The 23038-nt window shown below is 36.7% G+C and overlaps 1 pseudogene across 1 annotated transcript; it reads right to left on the reverse strand.

Moving 5' to 3' along the window:
• Window positions 1-542: 542 nt before the first annotated feature.
• LOC147517530 (uncharacterized) lies at window positions 543-4030 on the reverse strand (annotated as a pseudogene). The gene is made up of 3 exons (XR_015213895.1): window positions 3638-4030; window positions 3093-3225; window positions 543-2991 (listed from the first exon to the last, which is right to left on the reverse strand). The product of XR_015213895.1 is annotated as an uncharacterized LOC147517530 (transcript).
• Between the last annotated feature and the right edge of the window lie 19008 nt (window positions 4031-23038).

The raw sequence follows: 23038 nt of genomic DNA on the forward strand, positions 1-23038 counted from the left end.
ATATTGTTGGGTAGACGCATTAATTTTACTGATTCTCACTTCCTATAGAGAAGAACAAATTGTGCCTTTGAATTGAGAGGGCAGCAACTATATATACTAGCAAGATGCACGTGCAATGCACGCGATGTTAAAAAAAAATTGGCGAAAAGTGTAAACATAATTTTACTTCGCCATTTTTTATTAATCTTCAATTTGGGTTTTTTGGAAGCTAGCAAATTTTGGGAGAAAGCACACAATTTTTTTTTGTAGGAGAGTGTGTACGTACGTGTGTTGTGTCTTGAACTCTTAATAAATAGGCCACCTAATTATACGGGAAACCTGATTCTACTCACATGTTGTGACAATATATGAAACTTAAGGATCTCTCGATTAACAGTAGGCTAATTAATTTAGATGAAGTATAGTAAAAAAAAACAGTTATAGAAAGGCACAAAGCAAGGTACGTACAGATTCAAGTATGGAAGAGATTTATCGATGAGTAGGCGAGTAAATGTGCATACGTGGTTGGGCTGTAGCCTTGAGAGCCCCCTTGCGGTGTGCTAACTCTTTCCCACCGATGGGGGACTTCAGACTGAGAGTTCACAAATGCGTAATTGTTTTCCATAAGTAATTACCCGTTATGTTGGCTCTCCATGTGATTTTTAATACCAGGAGGGAAACCTTTTACAAATGATGCATCTTTTGTTGGTGCTAGAGAAACCAGTTGAGGTCCAGTACACTGAACTGGAACCCATTAATCATATTTTTGACCTGTCGGCCTAGAGCAAATATTAGCTTGAAGTCGCGGGGAACTTTATTTGGCCGTTGTAAGCTGTGGTGAAGTTGCATGGATTGTTGAGTAATGAGCATAAAGATGAGGATTACAAAGCATAAGATGAAGCATTGAAATATGAAAATTGTCCCGATTCGGGTAGCTTACCCGAGATCATGAAGGAAAAGTCCGCCTTTGTTAGGCTCTTCATGGACCCAATCGACTTGGGTATGGTATGGTTGAGATGGTTCCTAGATAAGTTAAGGTAATTCAAGATCTGAATATTCAAACCTCGGATGGAATAGCACCGAGAGAGGTTGTTCCGCTCAGTCTAGATAGGCGAGATGAGAGCAATTCCCTATCTCTGCTGGGATTTCATATGAGAGTGTGTTTCGACCGAGGTCGAGTTTTAGTAATTGGTGAAGTTCTCCAATTGAAGGTGGAATTGGACCAGAAAATTGATTTCCACTTAGGAGGAGGATTTGGGGAAGAGAAATTTGAAATGGAAGATGGTAGAGACCACGAGATGAGATTGTTTGATAGGTTCATCGGCTAATTTAATTTAGATTGGATTCACGTTTTCATTCTTTGTTGATGTTCTCCATCGAGAATGCCGGACAAGTAGTTATTGTGCAATTCAGCTAAGTTCAACAGAGGTAAGTATAAGAATCCAGCGGGAATGCTTCCATTCAAGTAATTCTCCCCAAGCGCACTCGTTAGGCTCAAACAGGCTCCTAGGCCTTCCGGGATGGGGCGAAGAGGAAATTTTTTACGGAGAATTAGTATCCCGGTGATTCGAGGAACATAGGCCTCGAGGTATCATTCCGTGAGCTTATTTGACGACAGATCAAGTACCTCAAGTTTTCCATTTAGGCCAAGTTTCTCGGGAATCACACCTGTAAAGTTATTCATCCACATTCCAAGAACTTCCAAGTTTGGCAAATCTGCAATGAAACACGGAATCGAGCCATGTAATCTGTTCATAAAAAGCAGATTTAGAAGACTCGACCTTTTGAGATTGATGAACTCAAATGGTACCTCCCCGTAAGTGCATTGTATGAGAGATCAAGATTTACCAAGCTTGTTAGGGAGCCTAGCTGTTTAGGAATCGAACCGGATAAGAGATTCGCATGTAAGAACGGCGTGTCAAGCAACTTCAAATTGCCTAGGCTGGTGTGGGATTTGGCCATCTAATTCCGACTTGACATATCTAAATGGTTTAGACTTGCTAAATTTCGAATTCTTTAGGAATGCAGCCGAAAACATTATAATAGCCCAAGTAAAGTTCTTTCAAGTTAGTGAGGTTACCCAACTCACGGGATTTTGCCATGGAGATCATTCCCTTGGCGATAAGTATTCCAACCCAGTTAACTTTCCATAGAGGCGGCCGGGAATGTTACCGAAGAAAAAAATTGCCAGCCAGGTCTAAGTATTTGATTTTCTCTAAATGTAAAATGCCGAGAGGGAGGAGAGCTGTGAAGTTGTTGTTATACACATCGAGTACCTCCAAGGTAATCAAGCTTAAGTAGTCCCAATCCAAACCACCAGAGAATTGGTTGCTTGAGATATTCAGAAAACGCAGTCGAGTTAAGTTGCCTATCTCAATCCCACCAGTGAAATTGTTTCCATCATTAGGAATTGCTGAAGCATGCATAGCAAGAAAGTGTTTTCTTGTGAGTATTATTAACTGCCTCAATTCTCTAAGACTTTAACTGACCCAGAGTCCAGACGGCCGCACCAAGAAATTATTGGAGAAAACAAATGTTTCAATTGCCTTTACGTGCTTCTGTCTTTGTGGTGTAAAATTTGAAACAATTTTCTCTCTCAAAGACTCTGAATCAGTGAAGCAAATATACATACACTGAAAAGGTTACCGAAAAGAAAAAATAGTAAAGGCCTTCACCTTTCAGAAACCTTATATATAGTTTACATTGAATCTTAAGTAATTGTTTTGTTATGCTTTGGTATTCACGAAAATGATCCATTGTGCTATTAAATTCAAGAAATCATGTCAATGTGCATAAATAATAGGACTCACATTTCCCCGAGTGTGATTTGCAAGTCCAATTGGTCTGTCCTTCTCTAAGCTTAAATGTAGCAATAGACACCCTACTTTGAGTCTTCAACGTGCTTTGACCATAAATAATAGACAAATCTTTCATTTCTGCATCTAAACCTTAAGAATTCTGTGCAGCTTCTCCAATCCCACAGTTCACTACAATTTTCTCCACTTTAGGAACCTATATATACACAAAATTCAACAAAACAATCTTCAACGACCAATGCCACAAAAACAACTAAAGTGTGAAAATTTACAAAAAGAAGGAAAAGGGTGTCTTACCTCGAGCATATTAGTGTAAGCATAATATGATAGAAGGAAAAGGGAGTCTTTAAGCAAGGGGACAATTTTTTCCAAGTAAGTAGTCTTGAGACGTTGAACCTTTTCTGCTTGATTTTTCCAAACGGTCAATCACCTATTCTTTCATCTCCAATTTCAACACGATTTCCAACACCAAGTTCAAGAAACCAATGTGGGTTTTCAGTAAAAGCTTCAAATATTGTTCTAGAGAGCCAAACAATATGCAATAGTCCCAGATACTTTTATCAAACATACCCAACATCTCTATATAGCACAATCAAATGCCAGATCAATTGCATAAAAAAGGATTGTTCAGAACTTAGATATAGGCCTAAATTGATGTTAGGCCTAAAGTATTTGTATCTCAAGACGCCACACTTAATATGATAGAAAAAATCGATTGTTCAAAGAATTAAAAGAATTCTAAATGGCCAAAGAACAGACCATAGGACGACTTGAAGCGATTCGGCATAGATGATCGACATTGTCAAAATACATAAAACCAAAAATGAAATAGGAAAAATTACCTTGAGCTAGCCCGCAGTGGGGTTTCTTTTTCAAAAATCTCATCTATATACTCCTTAGCTGCAAAAACAATCCTATGTCTTCATCTTGCTCTCTAGATGCGTGTATCAGTATTACACTGTAGATAAGATTACACTTGTTACGCATTTCGATAGGTTATGAACCCGATCGGTGAACTCGAGCTGCATTTCGATAGGTTATGAACTTCCTAATCTTGTTGTAGGTGACTTTGAGTGTGAAGTTTCCTCTCAAAGATGCGATCCACCAATAATTTCTCGTGCTATAGCTTAAGCTAACCATCTAATCTAAGTAGTAGCATCTCAACTCAAGGAATAGCTTTCCTAAAGAGAAAAGAGCAGCTATGACCCCATGATGTAATGCGTGTCGGATAAACCAAATTTTCATTGAATTCTAAGCGGTTCTCTTCCACTATTCATAGTAAAAAATAGTCAAGTTTCCCTGAAAACTGAATGTGAATCTTATTCATTGGTAAATATAGACTATAGACCATGTGCTCATACTTATTTCCTTTTATTATAATTTTCAGTAATAGCTAATACACCATGTAATCATAATTATTAATGAATAATCCACCAACATGCCAATCAAGTGTACATCTTCCCGAGTTAGTCTCAATCTGCTCATCTGTTGTCACTTTGGGGCATAAGTAACAAAAGTAGCCTGCATATTATCAATGGTAAGGGCACAACTCAAATCATCCCAAAAAAAACAAAAAACAAAAAAAAAATGCAAGATAAAACCTCAAGAGGGAGGCCAGACTGTCATATCACCTTGGTTCGGGAATTACTGAACAGTTAAGATAACCCAACAACTTAGAGTCTAAAATGTCTAACACATGCAAATCATTGCATAGTATTAATCCTAAGTCCTGGACAAACCAGCCTTTGAGCGGGACGTGGATCGCAAACCTTTAATGGGAAAACACAGGTCAACACCTTATATGAACACAAATAAAAAAAACTAATTCGAAGTTAGTACCTTCTTCCCAGTTTCCTTAATGGTTCTCACTCACTATCCAAAAGAAACTCACTTCTTTCGTTTATAGTATTTAGGGCACCTTCTACTATGGTAAAGTGTGATTCAATTGTTCAATCCATTATAGTGCAGTTTTTCTATAATCACTATATATTATTGTCAGTCAGAGTTCAAATGCATTTTATCCAAGATTAATCTACCAGTTTAAATCATACGGTCAATTTTAATAATGTCTAAAACCAATAGCTCAACACAAATACTTAGATTGAAACTTCAACAATTATAGAACATTTCAGAAACTAAGGCATATTAAATAACAGAAAATCAAGCATCCATATATGAAAACTGCAAGCATCACTCTAAATTATGGAGTCAACAAAGTTGAAGCTGCATTTGATTAAATTTCACATTTAAGACAAAGTAAGCATAACATAATTCAATTACTCATATATAAATATCCCATTATCCTGTTAATTAATTTTGAGGTACTTATATAATACCCCTAGGCTACAATGTTACGTAGATCGTTACAAGTTTCCAACTTAAATTTACGCGATGAAGTGTCGAGAATCTGAGAGTTACCTTAGGTCGTTACTTGAATTAGTAGAATTCCTTCACTCTTGATCTGTATATCCTCTATTATGGCAGAAGGAGGTCAAAGAGGTGGAGCTTGAAGAAGGGGAATCTCAGTGTATACTCATGCTTACCGGCGTGCCCTTTACAACTGTGGATACATGACCGGGTATGGTCCCTTCAATATCTGGGCGGTGCTAGTCTTGAAAGTCCAAAGTCAGCAACCTTGGCATTAAACGGAGTCCAAGCGGTATGTTGTTGGCTTTGATGTCTCGATGGAATATTGGAGGATCAGCTTCATTATGGAGGTAAAGAATACCCTTTGCAGAACCCAAGGCAATCCTCAACCGTAGAGCAAAACCAAGAGGTGGGAGTAATAAGTGAAATGTATTAAATTTCCAAGATTGCAGAAGATGGCAAACCTGAGGGGACTTCAAAAAGTACAGCGCGAGGTCTGTTAGACTCAAACTTTCGCCAAGTGCCACGAGCAATATCATCATATACTTTACGACTATGTAGCGCCAACAATATAGTATCCTCTATTTCACTGCAAAACAAACAATGTCATTTCAAATTCATATGCTATGAAAAATTGTTGTACTGAATGTAAATTCTCTTACCACCATTCCTGATCCACGCTGTACTATATATTCATGCATAATCCAATCTGTCTTTTCATCACGACCAGGCCACCCTCTATAAAAGCTGAACGGTTTCTTGTACCCGACATTCCCATATTTGCCGTAAATTTTTGAACTACTTCCAGTTATCTTCCAATATCCACCTTCACCAGCAGCACAAACTCGACGAAGTGCTAATAGAAAGTTCCTTGCTGCTTATATTTCATCCTCAGAAGCTTCACCGCTGATTCTAAGCCTTTTGTATGATTATGGGGAAAATAAAAATGAGTCATTTAGTAGGCCTTAAGAGTAGTTTATAAAAATGTTTTTTGCACGAGGATCATAGGGAGGGAAATCTCCAGAAAGTTGACTCAAGAGTGGTTTACCTTTTCGCATTGAGGAAAGAGTTTAACTCAGTCACGGGATGTAACTCAGAAATGAGATCACTGGACATACCTAAAGATAAAATCTGTCCCATTCCAACATTCTTTGCACCTGTAGAGCATGCTGAAGTTCAGGGCTAGCCACATGCAAAAAGCAAAGGACTCCAGTGATCTCACCCTCAGTATTCATCCTTTTGTTTGCAAAAAGTAAGATTTCGACATAGTTTGCTAATACCATGGTGACAGAAATATTTCGAAGGAGACAATATAATGAAAGGTAGCAGACTGCCAAGTTTCTGCAAAGTTTACTTCAAAAGTTTGCCTAGAATAAGTAAGGATAATAGATTGTTGACGTGGGCATTCATCACTTATATGTTATGATTCAACTGGATACCAGTTTGCTAAGAGATTTCCAAATGTCATATCAGAAAACATTTAAGCAAGCTACCTAGCCATAATTTGGATTCCAATTGCTAAGATTTCCAAATACTTCCTCAGAGATCATTTTAAGTGACTGACCTAGCCATAATTTAAATGACAAATCACTGATCACACAACGATGCTAATTAAGTTAATATCGTCAATAACCGGTTCACAAAACTTAGAATGTAAATTGTGTTGCATTGACATATGATCTCCATATTCCTTTGACTATGAACCTCCCTCACCACAAATGTAAAGCCTCAGGGTCCGTTTCCATTTTCAAATTCTCAATTGATTACTTCCCAAACTGCAAAAGGAGAAGAAAATTCTAGATACTTGAAAGACACCATCCTATCATACACACTAATCTTTGAAAAGAAGATAATGAAGGAGTTAAACACATTCGATCTGAAACTATAACGGAATCCAAAGTACCTTCTACACCGAGTGAAAGATGCCTAAGCCACCCGATAAACATAGCCATTCATGGGGGTTAAATCATACACATTGAGATAAAGCGGGGAGAGTTCCCGGACTAAGACCAGCCAAGCGAACTTTGGGGAAGATGCAGAAACGGGGTTGCCGATTTGTTTTTTAAATGAAGAGGAACAATAGATTTCCACCCCTTCTTTGGCCCCGCCTTTATAATTTCTATACTATCAATCAATGATATGGTCAAATCCTAGTTCCAAACTGCACACACACAAAATAAACACTCACATCACTGAACCAAATCTTTTTTTTAAGTGTAACATGACCATGAACTACACAATGCAAGATAAGATCTAGTTTTATAAACAGCCCATTTCATCCTACAACTACAGATCCAACATAACTAAGACCAAACAAACAGATAATATTACAAGAAAAAAATAAAACTAACCATTTTTGAAAAAAAAAGACAAAAGGCGAGAGAGAGAAGAGCGTGCACTCATTTCGACAAAAGCGGAACCCATTGTTCGAGAAATGTGGCCAAGCCGCCCTTTTTTTTTTTTGCTCATGAAGTTTCCATGTGATCGAAATTGAGTGTTTGATGAGCAGCAGAGATGAAAATCTATCTTCTTGGCATCCCACACGATCAAGGGTGTAAACAAATGCTTGTTGAAGAGCCTCCAAATACCTTTTCAACAAAGAAGACAATACCTTAAAGACCCGACCAACACGGTAAAACACATGCGACTCTAAAGTTAAGTAAGCAATTGACGGCAATCAAGAATATAGGCCTACCTGAATTGTCTTGACCGTAGGCTTTTGATGGGCTCCTTCCTCGGCGACCACGCTTAGAAACCCCACGCATAATGGAAGTGAAATTGGAAGTTGAAAGAAGTTGAAAGAAGTCCTTCTTTAGTTACGTTCGATCTAACCAAGATCTTGGAAAGAGTTCATGAAGAAAGGAGGGGAAGTTGAAAGAACTCTGTATTAATTGGAAGTTAAGTGGGTATTAATGGTATTTAAGTGGGTATTAATGGCAAGACAACACCGCGTACATGTCAATATAGGCGTGGATTTGGTTTTTGTCCTGAATTGACATAAAACTCCTTTGTCTCTTTGTTGTAATTGAAGGGTATAAATAGAAATAAAAAATTAAATGACGAAATAATCCTTTTTAAAGACATTGAATAATATTTTTTTGTATTTAATCAGGGGTATTATGTGGTAGAAAAAAGGCTGGTCTAATTTAAAAGGCCAGGTTAATTATGGTGTATTTTACTAATAGAGATTTATAGACCGAGATTAATAACAGGAGACCCTAATATAAAGGAACTCTAACAGGTTTAAACAATGAACAATGCCCAATAGGCTAACACAATAATAAAAGCTATTCTAATACATACAATCGAAGAATCGGGCATAAAATAACTTGCCATATTCATATTACAAAGTTGAATTGTAAGTACAAGGAAGAAAGCATAAAATGGTAATGCGTCTACCTTAATATGTATACACATATTCTCTTATATATATTCACAGACAATCACAGTTGTGTTTTTTTTAGACTTCACCCAAGTTACTTCTGGGCTGCCTACGTACTCTAGAGGCCAAGGTGACATGTAAACTTGCCTCACTTACGAGATCAAGTCTACGTAGTTCTTTTAAAGTTCATATAAACAATTATAGAGGGATATATCTTGAATGCTCGACTCTGGCCTTCTTAGCTTCCATTGCAAAAGGAATGCTCCTGTATCTGTTGAAATCAGCTACTCTGTCAGAAATTTCTTCTGCCCCGCGTCCGTTTATGGTACCCTGGTTCAATTTTGTCTTCAATCTCGACTTCAGTGGTTGAGTATGCTTTAATGCTTTCTGTGGATCCGTTGCAATGAAGTTCCAACCAGTCTTTTAAACATTGATATTCTTCTTGTTTGGATCTCGGCAACGGCGCCACGTGGTAAGTTCATTCTATATAACAAGGCAAAAAATCTCGACGAGATTTCCAATATCTCAGCTAGATATCTCGATATTTCAAGGGTCCGAGATTGAGATATCCGAGATATCTCAACCAAATATTTAACGTATTGTTTTCCGATATATCTCGCAATTTCCGAGATGAATTTTGATCTCGACGAGATTTTTGAGATAAATGAGATATCTCGTTTGACTTGTTGACAATGTGGTAATAGTCTGGGATCTTGAATCATAAAGTGTGATATGATTTGGATTTTCGGTGCAAAAGAATTTTGATGCATGTGACTTGGATAATGGATGCTTTATTGGATGCATGTGACTTGGAATAATAGATACTTTATTTTTGGCATATTTTGGTCCTTGCGTGCAATCCGTGCATGGGACATTGGATACTGAAGGTGAATGAACTAACGAAGTAGTATAAAAAAGAAGCACATCTAGTCATCCAATCATCCACTGGATGGGGGTTAATCAACAACCTTATGGTGCACCACAACCTGAACCAACATATGGACAACTCTATCCAAATTACGAACCTGTTGGAACTGCACCTGAATTTTTTGGATGGTGCCCAACGTATATTTACATCAACACTCTTCGAATTGAAATCATGTTAGAACTTCCAACACATACATATGAGTGGCACGTTCGACAATTTCTCGACGGTAGGTATAACTCTATATATACTTGGGCAGGGTATTGTGAAGCAGTTAGGATTGAAGAAATGGGTATGGAAGTTGAGCAACCACGTCATGTATTGATGTAACTTATTTATCCTATTTTGTAATTTGAGGCTTTGAATAAATTAGATTATGACATTATGATTAATTATTTGTCAATATTTTGATGGTTTTCTTGATAAATAAAGGTTACTATTATGTTCGCTGATATATTTCCTAGATTTTCGAGATTTCTGACAGTTTATACCAAATTGGAGATTTTCGAGATGAACGAGACATCTCGGTTTTTGGGGGGTCCGAGATCTCGAACGAGGTCGAGATTTTCTGCCTTGCTATATAACTCTCCAGCATGAATCCCATACTTGCCCAACCAACAACGCCAAAACATGTCTAATTGGTTGAGTACTTTAGCTCAGTCCTACTGATTTCAGACGTAGGTAAAGTAAACCCCGAGCATCCTCTTCGACTATTCTGGAAATTCTAATGGCGACAAAAGCAACTCATCATCTGTTTGTGCCAACTTCGATAGTAGGTTTGTGGCTCTGTTAGTCTATCTGAAATCGTGTTTGACGTCCCATGAATAAAAGCATACGAGGAGAGACTGAATATCTTCCACACATTTCCTTATTAACAAAGGACAAGAAGCTGGAGGCACATAAATATACTCAACAGTTGAAATCGAATCTGTATCAACATTGATATACCGGATTTCATTCGAAAGAGCTAACCCCAACCCTTTTCTAATCTCCCATAACTCCACATAATACACCGACATCTTGGGGCAAATGGCAGCATACACAAGAAGACATTCACCAAAAGCGTTTCGAATAATTCCACCAGTGCCCGATCGGTCGTGTGCCACAGACCCATAACTATCTAGGGTCCAATAATGCCCTAATGGGGCTTTGCCCATCTAAAATACTTGGCATTGGGTAGATTTGGGTTTATAAAAAACGAGCCTTGAAAGATATATGGTGGCCGTGTGGACTGTTCTTCTGGGAGGGTTGGGGGAGAAGGTATGGAATATATAGGGAGGGTTGTTGAGGGAGCATGAGGTAGAGCACGGAAATATTGTTGAGGGTTGGGTGTAAACCGGGGACAAAAGTTGGTGCTAATGATCGGTGGAGAAGGTAGTGGACCACGAACTAAATATGGTGGAAAGTATAGAGTAAAGTGAGGGATGGAGAAGTTACCTGGAGAAGGTATCAAACACGGGGATGGTCGATGGTACATACGTTTTTTCTTCTTCGTATTTGGTTTTGCTTGTCTTTTTTCTACTTTTTTTTCGCTTCTTCTAATTCTATATGAATTTGTTTTTTGTTTTCCGGGCTTGTATTTATATAGTGAAACTATAATTTTGAATTCCATTAGGAAGTTAGGAACTGTATTTCCGGTGACTTGGGAGGTATGCCATCTGAGAAAGTTCTAAACATGACGGCTATCTTAAAAACAGACGAAGCAAACCCTATAGAACGTAACTAAATCACTAAACCCCACAGCTTCACCTTATCAGACTTAAGAGAAGAAAAAACACTGAAAAACCTCACCATTTATACCATTAATTCCTATTTCCACCTACAAAACTCCCAAAAATTCCCAAATTCACAAGAATCTACTTTTGATTTAAGGGTAATAATACTAAAGAAGGCTGTAGATTTATTTTTCTAAGGCCATTTAAGGAATCGACTCGAGCTTGAACTCGAGTTACTCGCCATATAGAACGAGCTTTACATTAAGCTTAAGCTTGACTCATATTTTTGCGCGGGCGAGTTTGAGTCGAGCCTTTGACGAGCCGAGCTCGAGTTACTCGCAAGCCACTCGACTCGATGACCAACCCTAATGCCAAGCAGAGGGGAATGAAACTATCATTCAAAATACTATAACTAGTTCAAAACAGAACGCATTTTATACGAGTAACCGTCAACAATGAACAACTGCCGCAGTGGCAAAAATAAAAAGAGTAGTGTAAGCTGTAAACATACCATATCACATAAAATTACCATATTATTTCAAATCAACTACATAACAAACAAAGATAGTAAAATTTTACTGATTCTCATTTCCTATTTACATAAAATAAATTTCATATTATACTTAGAGAAATAGAGAAGAATAGATTGTGCCTCTGAATTGAGAAGGCAACAACTATATATATTTATAGACTGAGATTAATAACATGAGACCCTAGTACAAAGGAACCATAACGGGTTTAAACAAGGAACAAGGCCCAATAGACCAACATAATAATAAAAGCTATTCTAACACATACAATCGAAGAATCGGGTATAAATAACTTGCCAGATTCGGATTACAAGGTTGAATTGTAAGTACAAGGAAGAAAGCATAAATGGTAATGGGTCTACCCTAATATGTATACACATATTCTCTTATATATATTCACAGACAATCACAGTTGTATTTTTTTTTAGACTACACCCAAGTTACTTCTGGGATGCCTATGTACTTTGGAGGCCAAGGTGACATGTAAACTTTCCCCACTTACGAGATCAAGTCTACATAGTTCTTTTAAAGTTCATATAAACAATTTTAGAGAGATATATCTTGAATGCTCGACTCTGGCCTTCTTAGCTTCCATTGCAAAAGGAGTGCTCCTGTATCTGTTGAAATCAGCTACTCTGCCAGAAATTTCTTCTGCCCCGCATTCGTATATAGTATCCTGGTTCAACTTCGTCTTCAATCTCGACTTCAGTGGTTGAGTAGGCTTTAATGCTCTTTGTGGATCAGTTGCAATGAAGTTCCATCCAGTCATTTAAACATTATCTTTCTTCTTGTTTGGATCTCGGTAACGGCACCACGTGGCAGGTTCATTTTATATAACTCTCCAACATGAATCCCATACTTGCCCAACCAACAACACCAAAACATGTCTAATTGTTTGATTACCTTAGCTCAGTCCTACTGATTTTAGACGTAGGTAAAGTAAACCCCGAGCATCCTCTTCGACTATTATGGAGAGCTCTTATGGAAATTCTAATGGAGACAAAAACAACTCATCATCTGTTTGTGCTAACTTCGATAGTAGGTTCGTGGCTCTGTTAGTCTCTCTGAAAATGTGTTTGACGTCCCATGAATAAAAGCATACGATGAGAGACTGAATATCTTCCACACATTTCCTTATTAACAAAGGGCAAGAAGCCGAAGGCATATAAATATACTCAACGGCTGAACTCGACTCTGTATCAACATTTGATATATCGGATTTCATTCGAAAGAGCTAACCCTAACCCTCTTCTAATTGCTCATAACTCCACATAATACGCCGACATCTTGGGGCAAATGGCAGCAAACGTAAGAAGACATTCACCAAAAGCATTTCGAATAATTCCACCAGTGCCCGATCGGTCGTGTGCCACCACTACAACAGAAAAGTCATTTAAATTCACTCTATAAGTGATGTTAAAAATATACCAAATCACTCTTGAAAGTGATGTAAATGGTCCCGACGTGAAAAGCAGGGATTTTTTAAGTCACTTTTTAGGTGAAGACAGCAAGTGATTTGTTATGTCTTTTACATCACTTATTTGGTGATCGGGTAGAGATGCATCACTTTAGGAAGTGATGTCCCAAAGTGATGTTAAATGAATATAGATCACTTTTTACGTGATGTAATAGTTGTTAGTTTAACTTCACTTCTATAAGTGATGCGATAATGGAACGTAGACATCACTCAAGAAGTGATGTTAAACCAGTAAAACAACACCTAAAAAGTGATCTCAAATATATTTTAAGTCACTATAAAAGTGATGTCATACTAACAAAAAATTCAAAAAATAATAATTATTGCATTTGCCAATAGATAAACCCTAATAAAGCTATTGGTATGCCAAACATAGACAAAATATACCATTATATTGTCAAAAGTGCTAACTTGTATGCTTGAAACACCAACATACTGTAAATACAGTACTTCGACAACATTGACACTTAATCCATACACAACGTCAGGTTTAAATACAAGCTAGCTTGGAAACGAACAACGACAGGGTATAATAAAACTAAAGATTAACTAATCGCGACCCCATTTGTGTAGCCATTTGTGCAATCATCAAGTTGCATGCTAGTCTCATAGCTATGCCTTTTATTGATCCCTGCTTGTTCATTATAAACACATCCGATCCCAAACTACTCCTTCAAAAGTCTCCAAGACATAAATAATAATTAATAACACCTGTATGCCAACACCAAGACAAAAATTTCATGTAAACAGGAATGTTGATATATACAAGCTAGCCTCGCCAAACACAATAATTAGATATTACAAAATCAATCAATCTGCCATTACTACAAAATTCAGTTGAGTTTCCAACTAGGACAATGCTAAATAGCAATTTGAGCAAATATGCAATTAGAAGCAAATTAGGTGGAACTACAAGCAATTACTATAAGGATCATATCATTTTGTTCCTTCAAAAGCTTTCATGAACTCACCTGCACTATATATGAACTCACAACATCTCACTCTCAAATTTCTCACGAGCGTGATGTTCTAATCCTGTTGGATTAAAATATACTTGATTATGGAAACATACGTGTTCATTGCAACAGGTGTGCCTATCCTTTGTAGCCCGGGTGAGGAGTTACAAGGCTTCTACTCATCCCATGCATCATCCCCATTCCACTTTCCCCACGTAGTATTTGAACATCACTATGATCAGATGCAGGCAAAGCCCCTAGACAGAAGAATCTTTGATCTGCAATACAACCACAGCACCCATTGAATCCAGTTCAAGTAGTACACAAGTATACAATGACTGCACATCGAAAAGGGGAAAAGGCAGTAGAACTATACCGCGTGGGTGAATCTGTGTGAAATTGAAAAGGCATGCTAGTCTTGTAGCTCAGAATATTATAAATAAACATATAGGACCCGAGAAAGCATGTCAAACTAAAAAGGTAAGCTTACAAATGAGAAGAGAACACATCCTCCATCTTATCTTAACTTTATATTCTAGTTCGAACAAATTGCAAAAAGATAGCATACGGACATTCTGCTTATTGAAATAATCACACCTATATCCTTCAATATCGATAGTAGACAAACCATATGAATGGAAAAAAAGGTAAACTTACAACAAACATGATGCTAGTTTTTCAATTCTATAATTACCTTCCAGTTTTACTCTGTAAGGGCATCTCCAATGGAGAGTGTATATATACACCTCCACATAAGTGCCACATAGGTGCCACTAGGATTTTATGACCCCTCTTACACATTAATAGTTTCCACATCCAAAATGGTATCCAATGCAACAAAGTTTAAGAGTTTGTAAAATTAAAAAACTGAGAAAACACGACGGTCAAAGTCCGTCACAAGTGGTTTAACTAAAAAAAACAAAACACACGTCACTTTGAATAACGTCCGTAGTTTATTAAAACTGAGCCAACCAATAAATGACGGTCTTTACCCCTCACAAACGTTACAATTCTAAAAAAAATAAAACAGACGTGAGTTTAAGTGACGTTCAAATTTCTTAGTGACGCACTGAGATGTTTATTAAGTAATAGCCAGATGGGGAATTCCCCACCTCCTCCATTAACTATTAGCTTATCACCTGGGATTTACATCCTCCATTAGAAATATGTTTTTGACATTTAGAGTGTAAATTTTACACTTTAGACAATTTGCACTCTCCATTGGAGATGCCCTAAGGGCTAACAGTGTCGTTAAAACCTTGGGGAAGTAGTTTGTGGAGTTGAATCCTAAAAACAACAAATTACAACTTGTTTAATTCAAATTGAAATACACAAACCCATGTTAAATTTTTTTTTAATTAAAAATCTTGAATTTTACCTGCACATGTCCTTGTTCTAAAATTTCTACTTCCATATTCAAGACATTTGTGTCACACCCCAATTTTTCAGACAATTGAATATTTAAATAAAAAAGCTCGATCCGAATATTCAACCATCTAATAAATCAGTACATGAGTGGGTTTGACTCACATGAGTCCAATCTAGAACTAAAATATAAAACAACCACTAAACATCACATTCAAAAAAAAATCGGCATAGTCTACTTTGTATTTTCAACATTTTATAAATATATATAAAACCTGGTATAACCTGAAAATCAAATAAGAGTACATCCAAACCTTATATAAAATCTCATACCTCAGTCGTAAGTCGTAACCCAACTCTAAGGTTTATCAAAATAGAGTAACACGAATTGCTAATTAAATGGTAATAATCAATCACAAACAATACTTGAGCAAATATATAACCATATCCAAAGTCTTAAATAAATATATATAATCAAGCACCAACATTCACCAAATATAAAAATCGATTAAATAACGAACCATTATACATTCCACTAATTTTCAATAAAAATATTTCTACAACCCAACAATCATCTCACACTAATACCGGGAATCTACTATCCATACAAGTTCATATGATTATTCAGATTAATTGAATCCAAACCAACATATAAATACACGTAGGTGAATACCAAACTTCACACAATTCAACTCTCACAAACCAAACCCACTTAATTTCATATTCAATAATAAATCTTAAAACTTCAAATTTAGAAATCTAACATCAAATTTTACCGTGAAACTACAAATCCCCAATAAATTTTAACAATAATCCATCGTACAATGCTACAAAACTAGTACAGGGCTATAGTGTTACAGTGCTACATACAGAGCTACAATACATACTTATGCAAATCTTCATATTTACGTATCAAAATTATATATTTTCGGTCAGAATAATTAAAATAGAATTTAGAAATTTCACTATAAGCATCGAATTATGTCAAATTCAAGATGAATTCAAAAACCCTAATTTCAAGGGTTTGAACAAACAATCACTACAAATAAATGTTAGTAGTACATGCAAAGATGAATTCTTGAAAACAACTCCTCAATGAAATTCCCGAGCTGCCACCGCCGTCGTTTGAACGTCGTGATTGTCCGAGTTTCACCGCCATCTCTCTCTCTCTCTCTCCTCACTCCTGCCGGTTAACTCTCTCTGTCTCTCTTCTGTTCTCCCTCTCTTCTTCTCTACTAGCAAATAGCACGTGCTACGCACATTATTTGCAACTATGTAGCTGTTATTATTGAATAAATTTTAGGATATAATATATTTTACATTTCTACCCTCAAAAGTGTAGATATTACTGACGAAGTGATTGAGAGATACATAAACAAATATTATTTCACTGTTGCAGGACTGTAGCTGAGGGTCGGGAACATTAAAGTAGTTTAGATGTACGACATCTCTCTTTCTTTCATTCTTTTTCTTCTTTTGTTCTTTTCTATATTTGTTTTTTTTAACCCAAAAATCCCAGCCCAAAAATCAGACCCAAAATTTACATAAAACCCATCAAAAACAATTTTTCTACCAAAAAAAAAAAAAAAGTCCCTACAACAGTTTTTTGGGATGAAACCCGAGACTTTATAATTATATAATAGAATAGAATAGATATTAATAATTACACTTCAAGAAGTCACTATAAGTGATTTTTTTTCCCCGATAATACACACTATAAGTGATTTAGAAAACTTGGCAAAGTCACTTTTAAAGTGATGTTAAATATATAGATATTACATCACTTTATAAGTGACATGGTGAGTAACAACACCTTTAAAATGATATTGAATACATAGATATTACATCACTTTATAAATGACACAGTGAGTGATGTAAAAATATGTTACTACATCACTATCACAACATCATTTATTAAAATAATAAATGATGTTGTACAACTCTACTACGTTAGTTTATGAAATAAGTGATGTCAAAAAAAAAATTGTGATAATTACTACATCACATGCTGAGAAAAATGATGTTATAGTTTTCTTATGACATCACTTCACTGAAAGTGATGTAAAATTAGTGATGTCATTTGTCATATTTGTTGTAGTGCACAAACGTATCTTTATCTAGGGTCCAATAATTTCCCAAGGGCTTTTGCCTGTGAGGGACTAATATACACAACTAAGGTATATTATACACGTGTCCAGCACAACTCGTCACTATATCAAGACTTACCAGGTCGCACATACCAAGACCTGCCAGGTCGCTCATATTATGACCGCAACCAGGTCACTTATACCAAGACCACAATCAGGTCTTGTAACGCTCAAAGATAGAAAGGCAGCCGTTACAACAATTATGTAACAACAACCATGCACTTTATTGCATCTGCATTAAAGCTCATTCAAGACCACATTAAGTGGATGGGCTATAAAATCAAGATGAGACATGATCTAAAGGGGAAATTCTATGCTTCTTCTCCATTCTCCATCTTCCCCTTAGGCTCTTCGGAAGAGACAACACCAAATCATTCATCCCAAATCGTGAACTACGTCTGACTTGATTTTGGCTCCCCCCGAGAGAGCTAAATACATAGGCAGTTCGTCCGGAATGAACTCAGTCAAATCCCTATCAAACCTCCTTCTTCCCCAATTATCCGATAATTGTAAGGTCTGACCAAATCTTACCTTTACATTCCCCATCTAAAATACTTGGCATTGGGTATATTCGGGTTTATAAAAAACGGGCCTTGAAAGATATGTGGTGGCCATGTGGACTATTTTTCTGGGAGGGTTAGGGGAGAAGGTACGGAATATATAAGGAAGGTTGTTGAGGGAGAATGAGGTGGATGACGAAAATATTGTGGAGGGTTGGGTGTAAACCGGGGACAAAAGTTGGTGTTGATGATAGCTGGAGAAGGTAGTGGACCACGAACTAATAAATATGGTGGAGGGTAGGGAGTAAAGTGAGGGTTGGAGAAGTTACCTGGAGAAGGTATCAAACACGGGGATGGTCGATGGTACATACGCTTTTTCTTCTTCGAACCTATATATATATATATATATATATATATATATATATATATATATATATATATATATATATATAGGTATATAGGTATAGGGGAGGGATACAGCCACAGTCTAGGCACAGTGAATCCCAGCCATTCATCTGGTGCAATCCAACGGATGTCACACAAACTTGACCGAAGCAATCGCGAGTTCTAAATGACGAAATATGAGAGGGTATTTTCGGAAACAAAATTTGACCGAAGCAAAAAATAGAATTTGCTCTCCAATTTCACCGATCTCTCTCCTCCAATTTCACCAATTTCACCGATCTCTCTCCAAAATCTATAAAGGAGAAAGCAAAAACAAAAAATTTTGTGTGCAATCCATAAAGGAGATTCATTTGAAGAAGAAATTAGGGCAGTATATACTTGGTGATCTTGATTTAGAACAACTTGATGTTCAACTTGGTTATGGTACTCTTCAACTTACCGACCTAGCTCTTAATGTTGATTATATCAACCAAAAGGTATGATATATATTTTTTTAATTGTGAATTTGGGTCTAGGCTTTTGATTTTATGTATGTGTGTGTGAGAATTGTTGGAAATTTTGAATTTTTTAAGGAGAGTTTTTGTTTGTGGGCGTTATTGATGAAAGAACGAGTTGGTGAGTTAAGACTTGTTTTTACAACTAGGTCCGTGAGATTTTATGAGAGGAGAGAGACATCGTGAGAAAGAGAGGAGAGTAGGTTCATGAATAATCATAATTGATTGATAAACTATTTTTCAATAAGAATCTGTCTAACTGCATGTTTAACTATGTAGCTTCTTTCTTAGGAGACGTGACATTAGTGTAGAGTGTGTGAAACTTTGGTTTGCGACCCATGTTATCTTTTGTTTTCACAGTGACACATAAATTCGCGAGCCTAAAGATAAAACCCACTCTCCACCACACACACTTGACAAGTAGGAGATTGAATTCTGGAAAATGAAAGGATAGATACATGTTTCTTTGGATATCACCTTGTACAAGAGATTGAAGTGCGGACAAAGACAGTCTAAAAGTAGTTGGATAAGGCATGCCATAGGAAAAATAAGAATTGTCTGAGTTGCAAGATTCCACGAGCGAATTAAGAGTAGTAGTGTACTTCTAGTTTCCAACAAGAAGTGAAATCCACAACTAGGGGAGAATGATCAACTTATACTTAAGAGTGAAAAGGCACTGTAGGAGACTTCCATTTTCTCTTTTTCTTTTGTGATTCGAAAATAATGCTTAAAGAGAGTGATGTTAGTTGTTTTGTCTTATCAGAATAGTTCAGTTTTCATTTTTTTTCAGCTTCATCATCCCTGTTTATGAGCTCAGTGATTTTATAAGCTATGAAGACTCAACTTAAAAATTCAAATTCTTTCATTTGGGTTTTCGTGTAGATACTGTTAGTTTTAGGATTTTAATTCAAATTCAGGTTCTTTCTATGTTATGTTATCTATGGGATTTTAATATTTTCGTTTGTTCAAGGCATTACACTGTTAGTTTGAGTCATGCATTACTATAAATCTTTTCTTGGGTATCAAAACAGCTGGAAAAGGAACTGTAAGTTAAAATGGTTAGAGAATTATTGTATGCCTATTAGAAATAAAAATATGTATGAATTGACATGTTGAAAAACAAATTGTGGTTAATAGAAGCAGCAAGTCTGAGATACCGTATAATTGTTTCTTGTAATCGTACATTGTTAGCGTGTGGTTATTAGTGCTTGTGAATTTAGTTTGTATAGTAGATTATGAAACTTCTCGATGTTTTGATTGTTTTGACGCGTTATAATGATACCCATTTATTTGTTTCAGTTTTTTAGAGATGCCCATATGATTATTTCATGAAGTTTGCAGTATTTTAGTTCATTTAATAATGTTTGTTTCTTTGAGCTAAACATTATTAATGACTGATTTAAGCTATAGGTTTTATGAGCTTGTTCAATGATAACTTGTTTACTTTGCCGGACACACAAAGGTACTAAAAACACACTTACTACAACATTAGTTAGTTCCATCTTCCAAGTGTTTGATGCCGGCAATTTCAGAAGTAGTGATAGGATTATTTAAAGAAAATTTTCTTGTTTAGAATGGGCAAATGGAAGATACATACAAAAGAAAGTCGCAACACTTCTAGGCTCTCTTTTGAATGGGAAGACCTTTAAGAAGCCCCATCGTCCATATGAGAAGGGCGTTTGGATGTAGAACTGAAGCTTGTTGGAGAGTATGGGCTATCGACTAAAACTCGACGTTCTACCCCCGCAGGTGATGAATCCTCCTTAACGGCACCACTTATTCCGCAAGAATGCATCGCGGCGACAAACGAAGATTTAGAATTATCCATGGCAATCGCTACCTATATCCATTCCTCCTCCATGGACGAGCGACCACTACATCCCAATGCACACAAGAGCATTCTAGACAGCAAACCAGTTTATTGGATCAACTCGTCAGAAAATAGCTCCACTCCCAACAATCGGGGCCTTACGAGAGGACCTGCATCTCCTCTAGGGAGTAGTAGCAGCAGGTGGTCGTACAAGCCAGCCCAAGTTGGGTACAATGGATGGGATGTGCCGAAGGTGGGCCTAGTAGTAACAATGAAACTCAGAGAGCATACATTCAACATGTGTGATATGTTTGGATGCTCCAATAGAGGGGGCTTGCATCCCTTGTGGTCATTTGTCTAGATGCATGTCATGCCTGATTGAGATCCAAGGTAAAAAGTGGGGGTGCCCAGTTTGACGCGCCAAGATAAAGCAGGTTGTAAAGATCTATGTTTTTGAGTGTCGATTGAAAGATGCTCTATTGCTTTTATGGCCTTGTGTAATTGTTTCTTATGTCCTCAAAATACTTTCGTGATTGTTCACATTCTCCTAGATGAAGTTTAAAAGACTACTTGCTAGGGTCTTTTCGATCAATGTTAGTGTGTGGCCATGTTTTATATATCGAAGCATGAGAGAAGCCAACAATATGATGTACATGCGCTAGTTGCATAATATATGTAACATAAGTCTATGTACAACATATGCGTATGAATTTAGTGCTAAATCTTTGATAGAGTTTCCGTGTTCATTATTTATCTTCTTTTCTACGGCGGTATTGCACTTGCAAAGTTCTATTGGACGATGTTTTTTTGCCTGTATTGAAATGGGTAATTTGCGGTAGTGAATGAGCAAATAAAACAAAAGCAGCAGATTCGAGAGAACGCAATCTGTCGAGAACTAAAATACCGAAGTGTCCGCCAATGTCTTATGCCAAAATGGTGGTTTGCTTCTTAGAAGTGATATATTATCATACTTGATCGAAGTTCCATTTCACATTCAATCTGAAAGGTCTTACCATGTGATAAATTACACAAAAGAATTTTCAAAACTAAAATTACGAAGTTTAGAACTAAAATATGTCGAATTTTCAAAACCTGAATTCTTGACATCACAAATGTGAACCGATAACCTGCTTTGAACCTTTGATAAATTAAACAAGAAAATAAGCATCATAATTTATATGGCCCCAAGTTGTAAAAGTGAGCGTCTAATGTGAACATCAACCAACATTTCACGAGAAAAAATAAACGTTCATTGACTAAAATCATGTCCAGCTTTTAATGGAACATAAATTACTTCCACCTATAAACGTAAACTAAGATTACGATCCATCGTGATATTGTATAAACTCCAAAACTTATTTTCCCTTGGAATGGATTCCAATAATTTGATTGCTTTCGGTGTATGTTACAAAACTATAAAACACCTTCAACAATCAAATGAAGTCTCACCAATAAACAACCTAAAACCATTTCAATGCCTCACATATTCCACGATGAATTGCTCAAGTGAGATATTTCACTGTCAATCCGAAGACTCGCCACGATCACCTTGTTATGACACTGGGGAAATGAGAAGGGTTCACCAGCCACACCAAGTGTAAATTCATTGGTTATATCCGCTTCTAAGAGAGCAGTTCTTGATGTCCATAACTTGTCTCGTAAAATCAGGCGAAATGGGTTCAAAACAAATTGAAACCCACATCACAAACATCGAAAAGAAACACGGTAAAGGATGCCACAACCACAAATAAAAGGCGTCAATTCATCGGCCTTGGCGAGATGAGTTGATGTCCTTGAGAAAAAAGTTGAAACACATCATTCGCACAACAAGCACACTAATTTCTAAATGAATGTGGAAGCAAAACAGAATTCTGACAGAGTTCACCGAATATGCTACTTCACCGAACTCTGACAGAATTCAAAACTCTGACAGAGTTCACCGAATATGCTACTTCACCGAACTCTGACAGAGTTCACCGAACTCTGACAGAATTCAAAACTCTGACAGAGTTCACCAAATATGTTAGTTCAAAACTCTGATAGAGTTCAAAACTCTGACAGAGTTCACTGAATATGCTACTTCACCGAACTCTCTGACAGAGTTCACCGAACTCTGACAGAATTTAAAACTCTGACAGAGTTCACTGAATATGCTAGTTCACCGAACTCT

Source organism: Coptis chinensis, chromosome 2, assembly GCF_015680905.1.
Source record: "Coptis chinensis isolate HL-2020 chromosome 2, ASM1568090v1, whole genome shotgun sequence".
Lineage (NCBI taxonomy): Eukaryota > Viridiplantae > Streptophyta > Magnoliopsida > Ranunculales > Ranunculaceae > Coptis > Coptis chinensis.